This window comes from Eucalyptus grandis, chromosome 9 (genome assembly GCF_016545825.1).
Source record: "Eucalyptus grandis isolate ANBG69807.140 chromosome 9, ASM1654582v1, whole genome shotgun sequence".
In the NCBI taxonomy this organism is placed as follows: Eukaryota; Viridiplantae; Streptophyta; class Magnoliopsida; order Myrtales; family Myrtaceae; genus Eucalyptus; species Eucalyptus grandis.
The window spans coordinates 41,449,350-41,468,171 of NC_052620.1; the positions used below are offsets into that span (position 1 = coordinate 41,449,350).

At 39.3% G+C, this 18,822-nt stretch overlaps 1 pseudogene; it reads left to right on the plus strand.

The window, feature by feature from the left end:
* Positions 1-1,836: 1,836 nt before the first annotated feature.
* Positions 1,837-15,604, plus strand: LOC104420822 (annotated as a pseudogene).
* Positions 15,605-18,822: the final 3,218 nt, after the last annotated feature.

The following is an 18,822-nucleotide window of genomic DNA, read 5'->3' on the forward strand; positions in this document are numbered from 1 at the left end:
TAATTATTTGTTTTGCGAGGCCAGCTGCGAACGTGCTCCTCCTAGAGTCTCCGGCTGGCGTCGGTTTTTTTTTTTTTTAATTCTTTTATTCTAACACGACGGCGGACTATAGCTCGAGCGGTGAACAGCAAAACAGCCGCAGACAATTATGTATTCTTGCTAAATTGGCTGGAGAGGTTTCCCGAGTACAAGGACCGGGATTTTTACATTTTAGGCGAGAGCTACGCGGGTCATTACGTGCCTCAGCTCGCTCGCAACAACCCATCCAACAACAAGAAGGCAAACAAAACCCCTCAAAGTGATTATAGTAAGTTGTTTTCATAAATGGCATGGTCTTTATCTATATTAAATATTGAACGATGCGTGTTTGACCATTGGAAACACCTAACGCCTATGCATTCACGCCGGGAGTGGACTAACCACGCGTGCAATGCAACATAGAAGGACACTGAGAAATAAAATAAAATAAAAAAGTAGAGAGAGGACGAGAAAGTGACAATTTTTTTTTTTTAGTTCCACTTCTTTTCCTCTCGAAAAGAAAGAAAGAAAGAAAGAAAGACAATCGGTCACCGATCATAAAAGTTTCTGTGCCTTCCATTAAAAATCTTATGAGAATCATATGCTACATCTTCCCGTTAGCTTGATCAATACCACGATTCTTATTTTATCTCGCAAACTCCAACCTATATGGAGTTGCCATCTCATTATTCTGAATTTGACTTAGTACTTACTAAAGGATCACGATAAATAAAGGGACTAAATTCGTAGTGCGAGTATAGGGGCATTTCGCTTATTGTGTGTATTCAAACATGCGAGACATTTTATAAGGAAAGGAAAATGTCAACGCCACAAATATGCACGCGATGAATTGACATAATATTCCTTTTTTATGTCTTTTTTTTTTTTTTTTTTTTTTTTTTTTTGGTTTATGGCTTTTGCTCATGCATGCAAGGCAAAAATAAAGTATTATTTATTAACTTGACAGCTCTCATCATAAAAAAAATTAGGAAAAGTGTCAAATTTTTTTTTTTGTATTTGTGCCAATTTAGTTATAAATATTTTATTGGTACTAATTTAGTCATAAACCTTTTGATTTTGTGCTAATTTAGTTTTTCTAGCTAATTTTGACCAGATTTTACTAACATGGACATTGATCGGCTAACGTGACATGGCCGATGCCGATTGGATAACTTTTAATAATATTTAATATTTTTTCGAATCTTTTATTTTGTATATTATTTATATTTTCTTTCTTTTCTTCTTTTCTTTTTTCCTTCTTCTCCTCCTTCCTCCAACCGATTGTGGGACCCAACAACCAGCCAAAGGCGATGGTCGGTGAGGTCAAAGTCAACCTCACCAGAGGCCACAAGGTCTTGTCTGCGAGGGCTCGAGAGGGCTACGCAAGGGCAAGCCTCACCAACCCAGCGTGAAGATGCCTTCACGGCTCGGGCAGCCTCAAGCTAGCCTCGCCGGAGGTTGGGCAAGTCTCAGCCTCGCTAGATTTGGCGAGGTTGGGCCTTGCCGATGGCCGACGAGGCTTGACCCTTGTCACCCAGTGCTAGGCCATCCTTGCGACTTGGGGGAGACTCGACCTCGCGAGAATAGGCGAGGTTGAGCTTGACCCATGGCCAGTGAGGCTGCCCTCACGGCTTGGATGGCCTCGAGCCACAACCTTGCCAGAGGCTAGTTGAGGCTTGACCTAGCCGAATCTATGTCAAGACTTGATTTCCATCTTCTCTTTCATCCGATCTTCTATATATACAGTTAATTCAAATCCAATTCAATTAATCTCTCTCTCTCGTGGCTCAAAGAGGAAGGAAGCTGAGAGCAAAGAGAATGGAGAGAAACTCTAAAACCCACTCTTCTCTCCTTCTTTTCTCTTTATGTATTCTGTCATCCCTTGTTCAAATCCAGGGAAGGAAGCTAGGAGATATTCTTGATTCTCTATACATATCGAAGTCGGAGAAGTCAGGATTGGTACGAGCCTTTTTCAGGCAAGCAATCACCATGGAGTTCTCAACTCTAGAATTTATCTTCAAGAAGGACTGATGGAGAAAGACAGGATCAAAAGGTTGCCTGGACAACCGTTGGTCAAATTCGATCACTATGGTGGATATGTCACAGTAGATGAATCAGCCGATCGAGCATTTTATTATTATTTTGCTGAAGGAGTGAGAAATGAGGAGTCGATGCCGCTTCTTTTATGGCTTAAAGGAAGTGTGCTTTAGTTTTCCCAATTTCGCTTGATCACCAGCGTCTTTTTCTGATTTAGAAAGCAATGTAAAGTTTTCTTCTCTTTCAATGCAAGTACAGTGTTCCCTTTACTTAAGAATTCATCACGGGTTTTATAGTCAACGTCGTAGTTTCACGGTCATTTCAGACTGAAATGAAACTTGGTCATTCAATGTACCTACTTTGTCACGAAAGCTAAGCATGTCTCTATTTGTTGTGGTTGGCTATTTATCACTTTGGAAACACTGCAAGCTGTCACATTGGTACATATGTTTTATATTTTCACGTACCACGTACAGTCTAGGTATACTAATAGAAGTTATTATCAGGATTTGCCATATTCTAATCTCCCTTGTTCGATGCTCCCGTCATTCCGAATTGGAAGGATTATCAGTGATACGAAATGTCGCAGATTTAAATGTCCTCTTATTTCTACATGCATATACAAGCACAGATGAGCCATCTATATCATTTCTTTGGTTATGTATGTATGTCATTGTACAGTAAATCATCTTAAGAATATTTTCCGGTACGTTTTAGTGAGTAAATGGTTAAATTTACGGTGCTGATTGTTTAGGTCCCGGTTGCTCCTCCCACACCTATGAAGCAATGCAGGAACTCGAACCATTCCGAGTCCATAGCGACGGGAAGACTGTTTACAAAAATAAATTTGCATGGAATAATGGTAAAGTATTTAAAAAACGCAGTGTACTCTTTGCAAAAGCAAAGCATTTCAACTTTTCTCGTGGCTGACAGAGCGGAGTAATTGTTTGTTTTACGAGGGCAGCTGCAAACGCATTGTTCCTAGGGTCTCCAGCTGGTGTCGGTTTTTCTTATTCCAACACAACGGTGGACTATAGCAAGAACGGAGACAACACAACAACCGTGGACAATTACAGGTGCGTTTGGTTCAGCATTTTGAAAACCTATTGAGAAAATGTAGAGTAGTTTAGCCTAAAGGACTTTAGACAAATGCAAAGACTGTTTGGTAAACTATGCTTTGAGAAGCAATTTTAAAAGAAATGCCACTTGGTAGAAAACACATTTGAAAAGCCATTTGAATTATTAATATTACTTTTTTTTTAAAAAATATTTGTTTTAAATTGAAAAAAATAATATATGCAACTTTTATAAATTTTGACAATAATACTAAGAAAATCAAATGCATATATATATATAGGGATAAGTGCAATAGAAGTCTTAAAACTTGTCACGAAAATGCAATTGAGTCCTAAAACTTGCAAAAAGTGCAATCAAGTCCTAAAATTTGTCAAATTGTTTCAATCGAGTCCTAAAATTAACACCGTCAAACTTACTAACGGAAAATGTTGACGTGGCGCGGACGTGGCATTTTATATAATTTTTCATTTTCCACATGGCTTTTTAAATTTTTTTATTCAAATTTTTAAATAGATTTAAAAACTAAAAAAACTAAAATTTATTTTTAAAGATTGTTAAAAAAAAAAAAAAAAGACAAAATGGCAGCTCCTCCCCTGTTGCCGCCCATCGCCGGAGGGGCCGCCGACACGGGCGGGGGTGGTGGTCCTTGCCCATCCGGGCGAGGGTCGCCGGCTCTCACTTGGGCCTTACCTAGTCGGGTGAGGGCCGGCCACCTTGCCTAGGGCCGGCGACCATCGCCGCCCCTCCGGCAATGGGTGGCAGCCAAGGAAGCACCGGCCTTTTTTAAAAAAAAAATAAATTTTAGCTTTTTTTCTAGTTTTAAAATCCAATTTAAATAAAAAAATTGAAAAAGCCACATGGAAATAAAAATTCATTTTAAATGTCACGTCCGTGCCACGTCATCATTTTTCGATAAAAAGGTTGACGGTATTAACTTTAGGATTCGATTGAAACAATTTGACAAGTTAAAGGATTTGATTGCACTTTTTACAAGTTTTAATACTAAATTACATTTTGGCTATAAGTTTTAGGACTTCTATTGCAATTATTCCTCTTTAAAAAAAAAAAAAAAAAAAAAAAGACCAAACCCTTCATCGGATTTTTTTTTAAATTTTTGTTTGTTTAAAATTGAAAAAAATAATGTATGCAAATTTTTAAATATAAAATATGACAATAATGCTAAAAAAATCAAATAAATATATATAATTTTTTTTTAAAAAAAAGACAAAATCCTTTGTTGATTTTTTTAATTTTTATTTTTAAAAATTGAAAAAATAATGTATGCAACTTTTTAAATATAAATTTGAAAATAATACTAAAAAGTCAAATACATATATATATATATATATATATATATTTTAAAAAGACCAAACCCTTCATCGGAATTTTTAAATTTTTTATTTGTTTAAAATTGAAAAGAATGATGCATGCAACTTTTTAAATATAAATTTTGACAATACTACTACAAAAATCAAATATATAAATAATTTTTATAAAAAGACCAAAGTATATTTACCATTTATATATATTTGATTTTTTAGCATTATTTTGGCATTTAAAAAATAATAATAAGAAGGGCAAAATCAGAAATTTGAAAAATGGGTGATGATAGTTTTGGAAGAAAAAAGAAATTTCAGCATTTTGCCAAATATTGAAAACTCAAATCTAGTCCTTATTAGCATTGGGTTTTCAGCGGTTTGAGTTTTCGGTATTCTCAATACCGACTTTTACTTAAAAGTTAATTCAAAATGGTTCTAAATGATCTAACATTTCCCAAGAGACTTTGGAGGTTAAAAGCCCTTTGGGAATCTTGAACTAAACACATCCTATGTATTCTTGCCAATTTGGCTGGAGAGGTTTCCGAATACATGAAGCGGGATTTTCACATTTTAGGTGAGAGCTAGCGGGTCATTACATGCCTCAGCTCGCTCACAACATCCTATCCAACAACAAGAAGGGAAACAAGACCCTTATCGACCTCAAAGGGATTATGGTAAGTTGCTTTCATAAATGGCATAGTCTTTATCTATATTGAATATTGAATGATGCGTGTTTGACCATTGGAAACACCTAACACATATACATTCACGCCGGGGGTGGAATAACCATGCGTGCAATGCAATAGAAAAGGATGTTGATATATATATATATAGATGAGACCGCATGGGGAGCTAGAATGTCTCTCTTGGTTAGGCCGTGATAGCCTTTCTTTCCTATCTAGTTTTTTCTACCCTAACCTCAGAGTGAGGGGACCAGTCTAATCAAAGGGAGGGGACCAGTCAGCCCGAAGCAAGTCCATCTATTAGACCCTCCCTATGGTCCCCTTTTTTTCTTTTTTTCTTTTTTTGGTAAAGATAAGAAAACTGTGGTCCCCTATTTGTATCAATCGGATGAAGAAATCGGGGTATATATATATATATATATATGGACAGAGAACTAGAAAGGGACAATTTTTATTTATTTATTTTTAGTTACCACTTCTTTTTCCTCTTGAAAAAAAAAGAAAGATGACAAGGGGCCACCGATCATAAAAGTTTCCGTGCCTTCCATTAAAAATCTTATGAGAATCATACGGTACATCTTCCCGTTAGCTTGATTAATACCACAATTCTTATTTTATCTTGCAAACTCCAACTTATATGGAGTTGCCCTCCTGTTATTTTGAATTTGACTTAATACTTACTAAAGGATCATAATAAATAAAGGGATTAAATTCGTAGTGCAAGTATATTGGCATTGCACTTATTGTGTGTATTCAAACATGCGAGACTTTTTATAAGGAAAGGAAAACATCAGACGGCACAAATATGCATGCGATGAATTCACGTAATAGCAACGTATTGTAAGTACGCTCTTCCTTTTTCGCCTTTTTTTTTTTTAGTTTATGGCTTTTGCTCATGCATGCAAGGTAAAAATAAAGTATGATTTATTGACTTGATGATTGTCATCATCATAATTTTTCCGTGAAAAATATCAAAAAAGTCATAAACCTTCTAACTAATTTTGGCCAAATGTTACTATCCTGGATAACGATAAGTTGATGTGGCACGGCCAATGCTGATTTGGACATATTTTAATAATATTTTAATATTTTTCAAATATTTTATTTTATATTTTCTTTTCTTTTCTTTTTCTTTGTTATCTTCTCCTCCTCCTTCCTCCGGCCGGTTGTCGGAACTCGATGACCGGGCGGGAGGCGACGCTAGCGAGGTTGCACCTACGAGGGCTCGAGAGGGTGGCCAAGGGCAAGCCTCACCAACCCGGCGCGAGGCTACCCTCGCGGCCTAGGCGGCCTCTAGCTAGCCTTGCCAGAGATTAGGCAAGGCTCGACATCACTCGATTGAACTCGCCAAATCTAGCAAGGTCGAGCCTTACCCATGGTTAGTGAGGCTTGACCCTCGCCGGATTTGGCGAGGACGAGCCTTATCGTCTAGCATAAGGCCACCCTCACGGCCTAGGTGAAGCTCGACCTCGCTAGATCTAGTGAGGTCGGGCCTGCCCATGGCCAATGAGGCTGTCGTTGCGCTTGCTTGGACCTCCTTGAGCCAACCTCACTAGAGGCGGTTAAGGCTTGACCCTCATCAGCCATCACCTCTAGCTAGTCATCAAGGTTCGACGACCGACGGAGGAAGGAGGAGAAGAAGGAGAAAAGAAAAATAAAATAAAATAAGAAATAAAAAATTCGATAAAATATTAAAGTATAATTAAAAGTTGTTTACGTCAATACCGGTCTGTCACATCGGTTGATCGACGTTCAATCAGCAAAATCCGGCCAAAATTAACTGGAAATGACTGAATTAGTATCAAGTCAAAATGTTTAAAATTAAATTGACGCTAAGTGAAAAAAAAACAAGTTTATAACCGGCATCAATAAAATGTTTAGGACTTTTTTTGACACATTTGCAAATTTTCTTCTCTATATATAGATATGTCAATATATTTTAAAGATCGTATTGACATTTCAATGCCGTGTCATAGCTCTCTTTTGGCCTCTCTACGTTAATTGAGCGTGCAGTCATGTTGCGAATGCACCTCTTGGAGAAAGCAAATGGTCGAATACCGAGCTCGCACACTTGACATGATACTTGGCCATTAATCTATTTTCCACATTTAACATCATCGACACGTAGAAAAATCTCTTTAGCTGTCATAATGAGGAGAACAAGTGTCTTTGTTGGCTGTTTTCATCATTGGTGTTGCTAGTTCTTCAATTGTTCTATTCGCTATAATGGATTTTAACTAACAACTAAGCATGTGCTTATAATCGTAGTCAACTCGAGGAATATTTGATACCAATGCCGCATCTTTTAATAAAAAAATAATGTGGATGCTGCATCGTCATTGCTGTTGTAGGTTTTGGACTGTAAACTAATAGCGCCATAAAACGCACCTCATGTGATGCTTTTTGTCTTTCCTTTTGTCTTTCCTTTTGTCTTTCCAGCGTATCATAATTTAGAATTTGGGTTCATTGAATCTGGTGCTTCTAAAAATTTATCTCTGTTAGTCATCATTCTATGGCCAAATGGAGCCCTTGGGCTTAGAGAATGTATATGGATTAATCGAACATGCGTGCAGATTGGAAATGCAGTAATCAACGATGAGACGGACCAACGCGAGATGGTCAAGTACTTCGCTACGCATGCATTGATATCGGACGAAACAGGATATGCGATTCAAAAAGCATTGCAACTTCTCACCGGATGCCACCAGTCAAGTAAGCCAGTACCTTTCGGCCGTGCAGGATGCGAGTAACGACGTTTTTCACCTTCAAATTTACAACATCTACGCCCCTTTGTGCTTCTCTTCCAAGCTCACATCTCATCCCAAGAAGAAGACCAACGTGAGCTCAAATCCATCTGCATTTTTGGTTCCCTTAAACTTTTGCACTTTTGTAGGACAATTTGAATAGCCTCACCTTAAATTTACATTGGTCATCCATTTTAGGGTTGCGTTTTGTTTTCTCAGATCATGGACTTAGACCCGTGTGGCGACATCTATGTGCATGCGTGCATGAATAGAGAAGACGTGCAAGAGGCACTTCATGCTAACGTGACAAAGCTCGATCACGACTGGGAAGAGTGCAGCGAAGTTGTTATCCAGACCTGGGGAGATAGCCCTTCGACCGTCCTCCCTCTCTGATGGATTTATGAGATGGGCCTAAGTTGGCCCGTCCGCCCATGCTGGGCCCAAAAGGCCCGGCCCACGGGAATAGGGCCCGTGGAAGGGGAAGGTATAAAAGGGAGGGGAGAGAGAGAGAAGACAACGCTTGGCTGAACGTACGTACGTTCTCTCCCTCGCTCTCTCTCCAAAATCCAAAAAGAACAAGTAAGCACAAGGCCTTTGTTTTCTCCCCTTCAAGCGTCATCGGATCGAACAAGGGACAAATTTCTCTTCCTCTATCGGCATTGGTGTCTAATCTGTGGCTAACAAGGTATGCTCGAATCCGTGGTGTGCTTTACGATCGGTGATACGTGTAATTCCCGGGCTTCGCTTCCGCATTCGTTTTAGGAGTTCGATTGAGTGTCGAATCCGTTTTTCGGGGATCAGTCATTCCCAACATTGGTATCAGAGCCCTAGTTCACGTTTTCCCGATCAATTTGATGTTTTTTGATTGATTTTTCGTAAAAAAATTCTCGGCCGTACGGATCGGGGCGTGAAATCCCGACACCCGAGCACTGTACGTCCTTTTTTCTGAGTTTCAGTAAGTCGGAATCAAATTCTGAAGGCACTGGGTGAAAGGCGACGTGGAGACGAGTCCGGTGACATGTCGTGCGTCGCCGGACGACGTCGCACGCGCCCACACGCGCGGCCACAAGCCGTTGCGCGTGGGCGCCACACGCACAGCGCCGGTGACGAACCGGCACGTGCGCGCCGGCGACCGGCGAAACGGCACGTGCCGGTCGGTGAACCGACGCGTCCGGCGTCAACCGCCGCGTCATCGTGACGTCACCCAACGGTCGATAACCGTCGGGATGACGTCATTGATGACGTCAGCGCCGACGACGGTTGGCCGGCCGGTGACCCGACCCGACGGCGACCGACCCGACCGGATCAGCCTGGCGCATGCCACGCACGTGCGGCTGACATCTGCGTGACGTCAGCACGCTCACGCGCGAGGCACGTGCCGACTGACGTCTGCGTGACGTCAGCCAGCGCACGCGCGCGGCACGTGCGGTCGGTTTGTCCAACCGGCACGGCCGGTCCGACCGATCCGACCGGTCCTCCGACCCACGCGCCGTTGACCCGACCCGTTGACCGTTGACCGACGACCGTTGACCGTTGACTTTGACCGTTGACCCAAAAAAAAAAAAAAAAGAATTTGTTTTTTTTTCAATTATGTCTGTGTGGGTTGTAGGTAATCCATTTTTATTCTGCATTTGTTGCATGAATCATGGAAATTTATGTATTTTCCATTTTGTTTATTATGGATTATAAGTGATCCATTTTAGTTTCGCATTTGTTGCGGGAACTATGATGCGTTATGCACGGATACTGCAATCCCAAGAACGGACGAAGGAAGAGCTAGACCGAAAAGGCTGATGAAAGAGTTAGCTGATTATCGGTGGCTTGATGGTGATTTAGTATCACACATGGTCAAGGTCAATCAGATGATACAGGAAATCATCTGGAATGGTTATCTTATGCCGGACTTTGAGAAGGTGCCGGCTTTGATGAACACTCTTCCACCTGAATGGCAAGCAGTGTTAGATCGGCTATGGGAGGTCAACGTGGTCCCGGATTATAGGGGGCTAGTGGAAGCTTTTGTAAGAGAGTACTATAGGATTGAGTTGGCCAAAACTTCAACCCTTAAATTGAGCACCACATGGCGCAGAGTGAATGCGCCTTGGTGGTGACATGAGAGCTCTCCAAAAGTTTTTCCATGGTTGGCAAATGTACCTTCAGTTTTCTCAGATGTTTTGACTGATAAATTAGAAGGGACATTCCCTAATTATTTCTTAGATTAGTTTGGGATGTTATTGAGTGTGAATATCTTTTTTCTACGTTGATATTTCTTTTTGGACATATTACTTAGTGTAATAAATTGTTGTATTAGTTGAAAGCATTATTATTTTATTGGATGTAAATTATTTACTTTACGTTAATTGCTGATTCTTTGTGGGTAATTAGCTGTGGGTAGTTTAGAAGTTTTTGTAGCTTCATAGAATTGATTTTGCATATGACAATCATATTAATGATAATTTTAAGTTAGGATTTTGGAGGATGATTGGAAACGTAGTGACCTTTTGATTCCGAAACCTTACTTGAAATTATTCATTGATATGATGGGTCTCGTGCAAATAGGGATGCATAAATGATAGGCATTAATTATTCGTGCATGTATGTCGATGTGTTGAACGATGGTTCAACAACTAAGAATGTAATTGCTGATATGAACGGCTACAATTGTGAAATATTGAATATGAAGATTCAATATGTGCTGAAAAAGCAAGAAGCACTAGAAGCTCTTGACCATGTTATGGAAGATCTTGAGGATGCTGTGCGCCACCTTGAGCTGGTAGAGGACCGCTTGACGGCATGTGAGCCGAAAATAGATATTTTCAATGCTGGTTCTAGCTCAGAAAGGGCTTTGTGCTAGAAGCGCAAACGTATTGATTCATTCAATATGTGGGAATGCAAAGGATCAAGTCCTTATTGCAAGAAATCAAGAGTTAACCAACACAAGAGAGGAAAACGTCCTCAAGTGAAGAAAATGTCAAGGGTGAAATGTTACAATTGTGACAAGAGAGGTCACTATGCTCGCGACTGTCGTGAGCCAAAGAAGGCATACACCTCTTGTACATTTGAGAACTTTGCTTATGTGTCAAGTTCTGCATTATAGGCTAAATCCAATCCTTTGTGGAATGTAGATTCAGGAGCAACAGACCATGTAGCAAAGGATAGAGGATCGTTCATGGAATTCGACGATACCAATTGGAACTAAGTGGATCTATATTGGAAATAACTCGAGCTGAAGTTAAAGGGATTGGCACCGCCAATTGAACATGCATGGTGGACGCATCTTGATGTTCTATATGCTCACGGAGATTCGTCGAAATTTAAGTGTCTGTTTTGGTGTTGGTCAAGCTTGGTTTTATATGAACTTCCATAATAGAGGTGTAGATTTGTGTTTAGATACAAACTACTATGGTTGTGGTCACTTACTGAATGGTTTTATTGTACTAAATGTTGACTGTGGTGATGTCAATATGTTATTCCCTTGTTTCACGTCTTTTACTTCATGTGATAATGATGTGAATGTGTGGCATGCTAGACTTGGTCATATTGGCCAACAACATATGAATAGACTAGCCAAAGAGGGCTTGTTGGGCAATATTGAATAAGTCGATTTGTCCATATGTAAGCATTGCCTAGAAGGGAAAACGACAAGGAAACCATTTGGAAAAGGTAAAAGAGCTAACGTTCATCTGCATTTAATCCATTATGACGTTTGTGGTTCAATGAATGTGAGAGAAAGGCATGGGACTGTTTACTTCATCACTTTTAATAGATGATTATACTCGATTCGGATGTGTCTATTTGATTTCTCATAAATCTGAAGCATAAGTTGTTTCAAAAGGTTTATGAACTTGGTTGAAAATCAATTAGACAAGAAAATAAAAGTATTTAGATCCGATCGAGGTCGAGAATATTTATCTGATAAGTTCAGAAAATTATGTGATGGAAAAGGAATAGAAAGACAGTTGTCTATTCCATATTCTCCTCAACAAAATGGTGTTGTGGAAGAGAAGAAACAGAACTCTACTGGAAATGGTTGGCTCCATAATGACGCATGCTAACTTACATATCACTTTTTTGAAGTGATGCGTTGTTAACTGCTGTCTATATACTTAACCGGGTGCCTTCCAAATCAGTTAGTTCCACTCCATATGAGTTATGGATAGGTAGAAACCGGACTTAAGTTTACTTAAGCCATGAGGTTATGCTACCTATACTCATATGTCCTCTCACAAGTTTGGGAAATTGAGTCCCAGATAAAAGTAGAGTATTTTAATGAGATACTCCGAACACTCGAAAGGGTATGTGTTCATAGGTGAGCAGGAAAGTGGGAGAATAACTGAATTTTGAATCACGGGATGTCACATTCTTAGTGGATGAATTTCCTAAGAAGGGCGAAATAAGGGAAGATTACTTCCTATTTGAAACCTTGGATCAAGATAATGATATTAATGGAGTTCATCCAAGTGGGAGTAATATGAGAAGTGATGAATTGAATTCAACTCATTCTCAATTACAACCACATGATGAAATGATATCATCATTATCTAATCGAGTGGGAGCATATTGGGAAATGATGTGCTAAGTGTACAATCTCTCATATAGCGAACAAGTCGCCAAAGTATTCTCTGTCGACGTTTTGAGATTGAAGGGGAAACTTTTATAATTGCTCCACAAGATGAGGATGAGCCGAGAAATATTAATGAGGCTCTTAATTGCCCTAGTAAGGAAAAATGGATTTATGCAATGAAAGAGGAGATGGAGTCAATGAAGTCAAACCAAGTCTGGGAACTGGTTGATCTTCCAAAAATGGACGCAAAGCTATTAGGAACAAGTGGGTTCTCAAAATAAAGCGAAAGGCTGATGGCTCGATTGAAAGGCATAAGGCTCGCCTTGTGGCGAAGGGGTATAATCAACAGGAAGGAATTGATTATGAAAGTACATTTTCTCTTGTAGTGTGATTTACCTTGATTCGCATTATTCTGGTAATAATGGTTAGTATGGATCTTGAGTTACATCAAATGGATGTAAAGACTGCTTTCCTCAATGGAGAATTAGAGGAATAAGTATATATGGAACAACCTGCTGGTTTCATAGTGAAAGGGCAAGAAGAAAAGGTATGTCGACTTTGGGGGTCGATATATGGCATTAAGCAGTCATCGAGACAATGGTATATACGTTTTCATAATGTCATAATGGCATATGATTTTACAATGATTGATGAGGATCGTTGTGTATATATCAAAAGATCCAATGATCAATTTGTGATTATATCATTATATGTTGATGATATACTAATTGCTGGAAGTAATATGGAGTTTGTTAATAATGTCAAGAGTTGGTTATCTTCCAACTTTGAGATGAATGACATGGGTGATGTTGCATACATTTTTGGAGTTAAGATTTCAAGATTGTAAACCCATAGATACTCCTATTGCAAAAGGTGAAGGATTGAGCCATAGACTATGTCCAAGGACTCCACAAGAGAAGGAACAAATGAAACATGTTCCTTATGCTAGTGCTATTAGAAGCTTGTTGTACGCTATGATGTGTACAAGACCTGACATATGTTTTGCAGTTGGAATGGTGAGTAGATACCAATCCAATCCAGGTCAAGCACGTTGGAAAGCCGTTAAAAGAATACTAAGGTATCTAAAGGGGACTGTTGATCATACGCTGAGTTATTATGGAAAGGATCTGCGACTCTAAGGCTATTCTAATGTTGATTGGGGAGGAGATTTAAATGAAAGGAAATCTACCTCTGGGTTTGTTCTCTTACCGAATAATGGCACCATATGTTGGAGCAGTAAGAAACAAAAGTGTATAGCCTTGTCCACGATGGAAACTAAGTTCGTGGCATTATCAGCAGCAGTATAACAAGATGTTTGGCTTAAGAGATTATTGGATCATTTAGGTATTATTGGAAGTGCTGTAGATTAATTGTTGGTTAATTATTATAGCCAAGCAGCAAAAGCGTACACCAAAGATCCAAAATATCATGACAAGACCAAACTTATAGATACCAAGTATAATTTTGTCAATAATATGATTGCACGAAAAGATGTGAACTTAGAGTACATACTACGCATAGAATGGTAGCAGATCCTATGACAAAGCTAGTACCTAGAGATGTGTTTTGTGGCCATATGAAATCTCTTGGACTGCGTAGAGGCTAATGTACTGAATATTGTAATTTTCCCTAAGTGTTCACATTTGATGAATTTGTGTTTTTCATCATTAATGCCTTTGAATCTTTGTTTAATCTTTATGCATCTTAATGCTCAGTGCATTACTTTAAGTTAGGAAAGTATGTCGGACAGATATGAGATTAGCCCACTCACACGGGTAATCGCCTCTATTTGCTGTGTGACAAATAGAGATAAGACTGTTTTTTAAGCTTATTATCTAGGTGATAATCGAGAGCTCAAGCTTAAAACACGTATGTCGCCTTAACTGAGTGTTAAGATGAGGACATAATACTTAATATGTCCGAAAGTAAAATACCCCACATATTTTACTTTATCTGTCTATGATGCCAGATGTGAGTTCTGATGAATTTAGTAAATAAGTAGATACGTGAACTCAAGTTAGACATTGGGTATGTCTGAACTATCATCTGTACGGTATTGAAAGGTGTAGACATACGCTCCATGGGAAAGGAGTTAATACCGTAATACGTATTTCATACTACGTATGCATGAGACGACCAATAAGAGTGGCAAAAGTTTGATCTCAACTTTTTATGTCGTGTGAGACTCTTGAGGAAAAGAGTTCCTCAATTTTTTGTCCCCTCATGACTCTTACTTATTCTCAAGATTTCTATTTAGTGTTTGCTATCTTAGGATGTTACCAATGGTCATGAGTTTGATTCGATCTAATGGGGCATTTCTAGAAAAGCAAGCTGAACTGAAATTGAGAGTTTGAAGGAAAGAGGAAGATCGATTTTGGAGAATCACATTGTAGTTTTGTATTCACCGGTTAACCAATTATGACTGTATTTGTGATAATCATAATTGTGAATACAATATATATATCATTGTTTGAAAGAGATCAAGAGAGATATAAATGTGATCAATCGATCTAGGTACTGCATACTAAATCTACTCGGAGTGTGATACCCATTATGAGCTGCTATATATTCCTAACGAGATGTATGGCAACGAGCTCTCAAAGTATGCTGGTCGCACGGATTATTCACCGGTATGAATGCTGAAGAGAGATAAAGAGAATTATGTTCGGCCCACCATGTGCGAGTGGGAGATGATGAATTTATGAGATGGGCCTAAGTTGGCCCGTCCGCCATCTTGGGCCCAAAAGGCCCGGCCCACGGGAATAGGGCCCGTGGAAGGGGAAGGTATAAAAGGGAGGAGAGAGAGAGAGAAGACAACGCTTGGCTGAACGTACGTATGTTCTCTCCCTCGCTCTCTCTCCAAAATCCAAAAAGAACAGTAAGCACAAGGCCACTGTTTTCTCCCCTTCAAGCGTCATCGGATCGAACAAGGGACAAATTTCTCTTCCTCTATCGGCATTGGTGTCTAATCTGTGGCTAACAAGGTACGCTCGAATCCGTGGTGTGCTTTACGATCGGTGATACGTGTAATTCCCGGGCTTCGCTTCCGCATTCGTTTTAGGGGTTCGATTGAGTGTTGAATCCGTTTTTCGGGGATCAGTCATTCCCAACACTCTCCTCCAGAAATTCATGTCCAGTGGGCTCCGTGTTTGGGTGTTCTGGTGAACAAAAAAACAGAAAAATCATGCTGCCAACAAATTAATTGTTGGGAATCATAAAGTGAAAATCATGAAATTACACTAGGCAATATCTTTACTATCGGAATTAAGATTTAGGGTTACAATTACAGAAGATATTGCCTTAATATATAGCAAAAGTCTATGGCATACAAGTTATAGAAAAAATTGAATGCATACCATTAGCAATACTATTTTCCTTTTTGCTTTATCATGAAAATAAATGTATGTCATTAACAGTAAAAGGCCTCTCTACTAACATCACTTTCTTAGAGGACCCCACAACTCTATCAATTTCCCCACTTGGAGATTGATATTAAAAACAACAATATTCTTTTAGTCTTCCCTTGTCTTTATCAGCCAAATTGTCCTAGTCTAATGGCCTCCTCATCGCTAACCACAGAGGCCTGCTAAGGTAATGCACATCTTGAGTTTTTCGATGGTGACAATCTTGGTTAATATATTTGCTAGATTTTTGCACCAAGAATTTTCTTCAACGACAGTGTCCCATTATTTATCAGCCGACGAATGTGACAATATTTTAGTTCAATATGCTTGTCCTCGAATGAAATAACAGAATTTTTACTAGACAAATAGCACTTTGATTGTCATTGAAATTAACATTGCTATCTTGCAGGGAATTCTTCAACCAAATCATCTCTGATATCAATTGTTATGAACGAGACTGGTTAAAGAGAAAAAAATAAGGAAGAAGACACACGGAGTTTTACTTGAAAAACCTTTTCAAAATCAGAAATGCAAAAAACCATAATTTAATATTAGGTGATCTATTTACTATCAGTATCAAATTTCTAAGTTACAACTAAAAAAGATAATCTCACAATATATAGCAGAAGTTTTAAGATAGATAAGTTCTAGTAAATTAGTGGTAGAACTTTATTCTCTGTTTTAACATGAAAATTTTATGTATGCCATTAGCAGTAAAAAGCTTCTGTGTTTTAATATCACTTTTCTCTATCATAATCCACAGCTCCATTGGGAGAGAGGGGAACACAAGGAAAGAGTTGAACTTGTTTGTTCTTTAGGGCTTAAACATGACGATGTTTAATTTAATTGGATAAGTATTAGCAAAGATTATGCACCAATAGTCCATGGAATGTGGATAAGTATTAGCAATGATTATACACCAATAGTCCATGGAATGTGTCGTTAACGTCTAGCCTAACTAACAAAAAATGTCAAGATCCGTGGTGCTCACAGTGAGTCTCACGGAACAAAGTAAATAGTTCAATATAGTTTTTTTTTTTTGTCGGTCCTACTCTAATCATATTCTAACACTCACTCTCAGACTTTTGCCCTTGCCTCCTTGCAGGGCGTGGGAGTCGAAACCCACTCTTGAAATGAAATCATCCCCACCCTAATTCCCCCTGAGAAGGTGGGGATTTGAACCCCCAACCTCCCCCTTCTAAGTTGGAAGGGTAGCCACTGGGGCGAACCCCCAGTGGTTAATAGTTCAATATAGTTCATCGGTATTATATCATGTGCAAAAATGAGTTCAAGACAATGGTAAAGGACTTACTTTAAAAAAAATAATAATAATTTTGCGGGCCAATGTATTCACCTTATATACCGATTGGAATTCCTCCTAACTAGGTCTCTCCCATGGACATAGTTACACAAATCAACACATGCAAATAGATCTGGTATTATATATTTGGCTATCACAAAATGAGATAATTAATACCTATTTAAAAGTTACACGTGGTATATGATATCAAGTGAAGCAGAAGTTGACAGAGCAGAACATAAATGGATTTGTGAAAAGCAATACCAATTTTTATTTTTATTTTGTATCGGAGGAACCGCTTTGGCCGACAGCCGCCACGTAAACCCCTAGGTGACGCTAGCCCAGGACCTACCACCAGGGTGCCACACGTAATACATCTAATGATCTGCCAACCTCCCTGCAACTTGCGTTGCAGGGGCTTCGAACACCTAACATTTCCCTTCAAAGGCAGGAGCCTACCCAGCAGAGCCACCACGGCCGGTGGTAGCAATACCAAATTGTTCGTATCTCTTTTAAGTTAAATCTATTTGACTTTATTAATGTTTTTGGCAGCCACTATTTCCACCCTATTTAATGCTAAAACCGCTCATTAGTAACTAGATGACCAAAATACCCTCCAATTAATTTTTCACTTTTTAACTGTTTCATTATTTTTTCCTGGTCGAGTCCTTCTTTTATTAAGTTAATGCTTTTGATACGACGTGCTTGTTGCCCAATCAAAATGAGCAGAGAGGTACATAAGAGAAGATTACATTGATGTTGTTGTCTCCTCAAATAATTATTAGACTGTCTTGAATCCTTGAAATTTCATACGGACTTGTCCCTGTCCCTACCCCCACGCCAAGCCTAACATCGTATGCCACCTCCATCCCCGGCTTTCACACACCGTGCACACGTCACATATCGGTCACTCGCCTCTAAAGTCGCAGCATGACATCCCTCTCCTTCCTCAGATCTGCTCTGCTAAGTTTGCATCTCTTTCTCCTTCGTCACATCGCCGCCTTGGCCCTCGCCACCACTCCTCCCTGCCTTCAGCTCGAAGCCCGTGTCGCCGCAGACTTGACTCAAGAACTCATTCGAATTCCCCAAATCAAATCAGGAGCTTTTGTGGGCTCGGATCAATACAGATTGAGGTCATGGCCATTGCTAAGCATGGGGCCGAGAAGGCCTTAGCAAGAGATAGAGCGGGAAGAGAGAGAGAGAGAGAGAGAGAGATCAGACAAACAAAGAGAAAGAGAGGCATGAGTAAGGAGAGGGTGCCGGTGGTTGAATCCAGTGGTGGTCGTGTGGTGGCTAGCGATGGTTTCATCAGAGGTGGCTTCAATGGCAAGGGTTATTCTCTCTTATGCACCTCTCTAGAGTAAAGAAAAAAGTACATTCAAGTTGAAGCAAAAGCATCGAGTTAATGAAGGAGAGAGAGTGAAATCCTACCATGAGGAGACAAAGGGAGAATAGTTAAAAAGTTAAATTTTAATTTGAATGTAATTTGATCAATTATTTACAAAGTGCTTATTTTAGTAATAACCGAGTGTAAATAGTGTTTGCCTTTTCTTTTTCTTTTTTTTTCCACCTTATATGATTTTGTTAATTCTCGATTTTCCTCGCAGATGTTGGTTCATAGAAGACTGATATTTGATTGTGCTGGGCATTTTCTTTTAATTAAAAGAAAGCCCAATTTT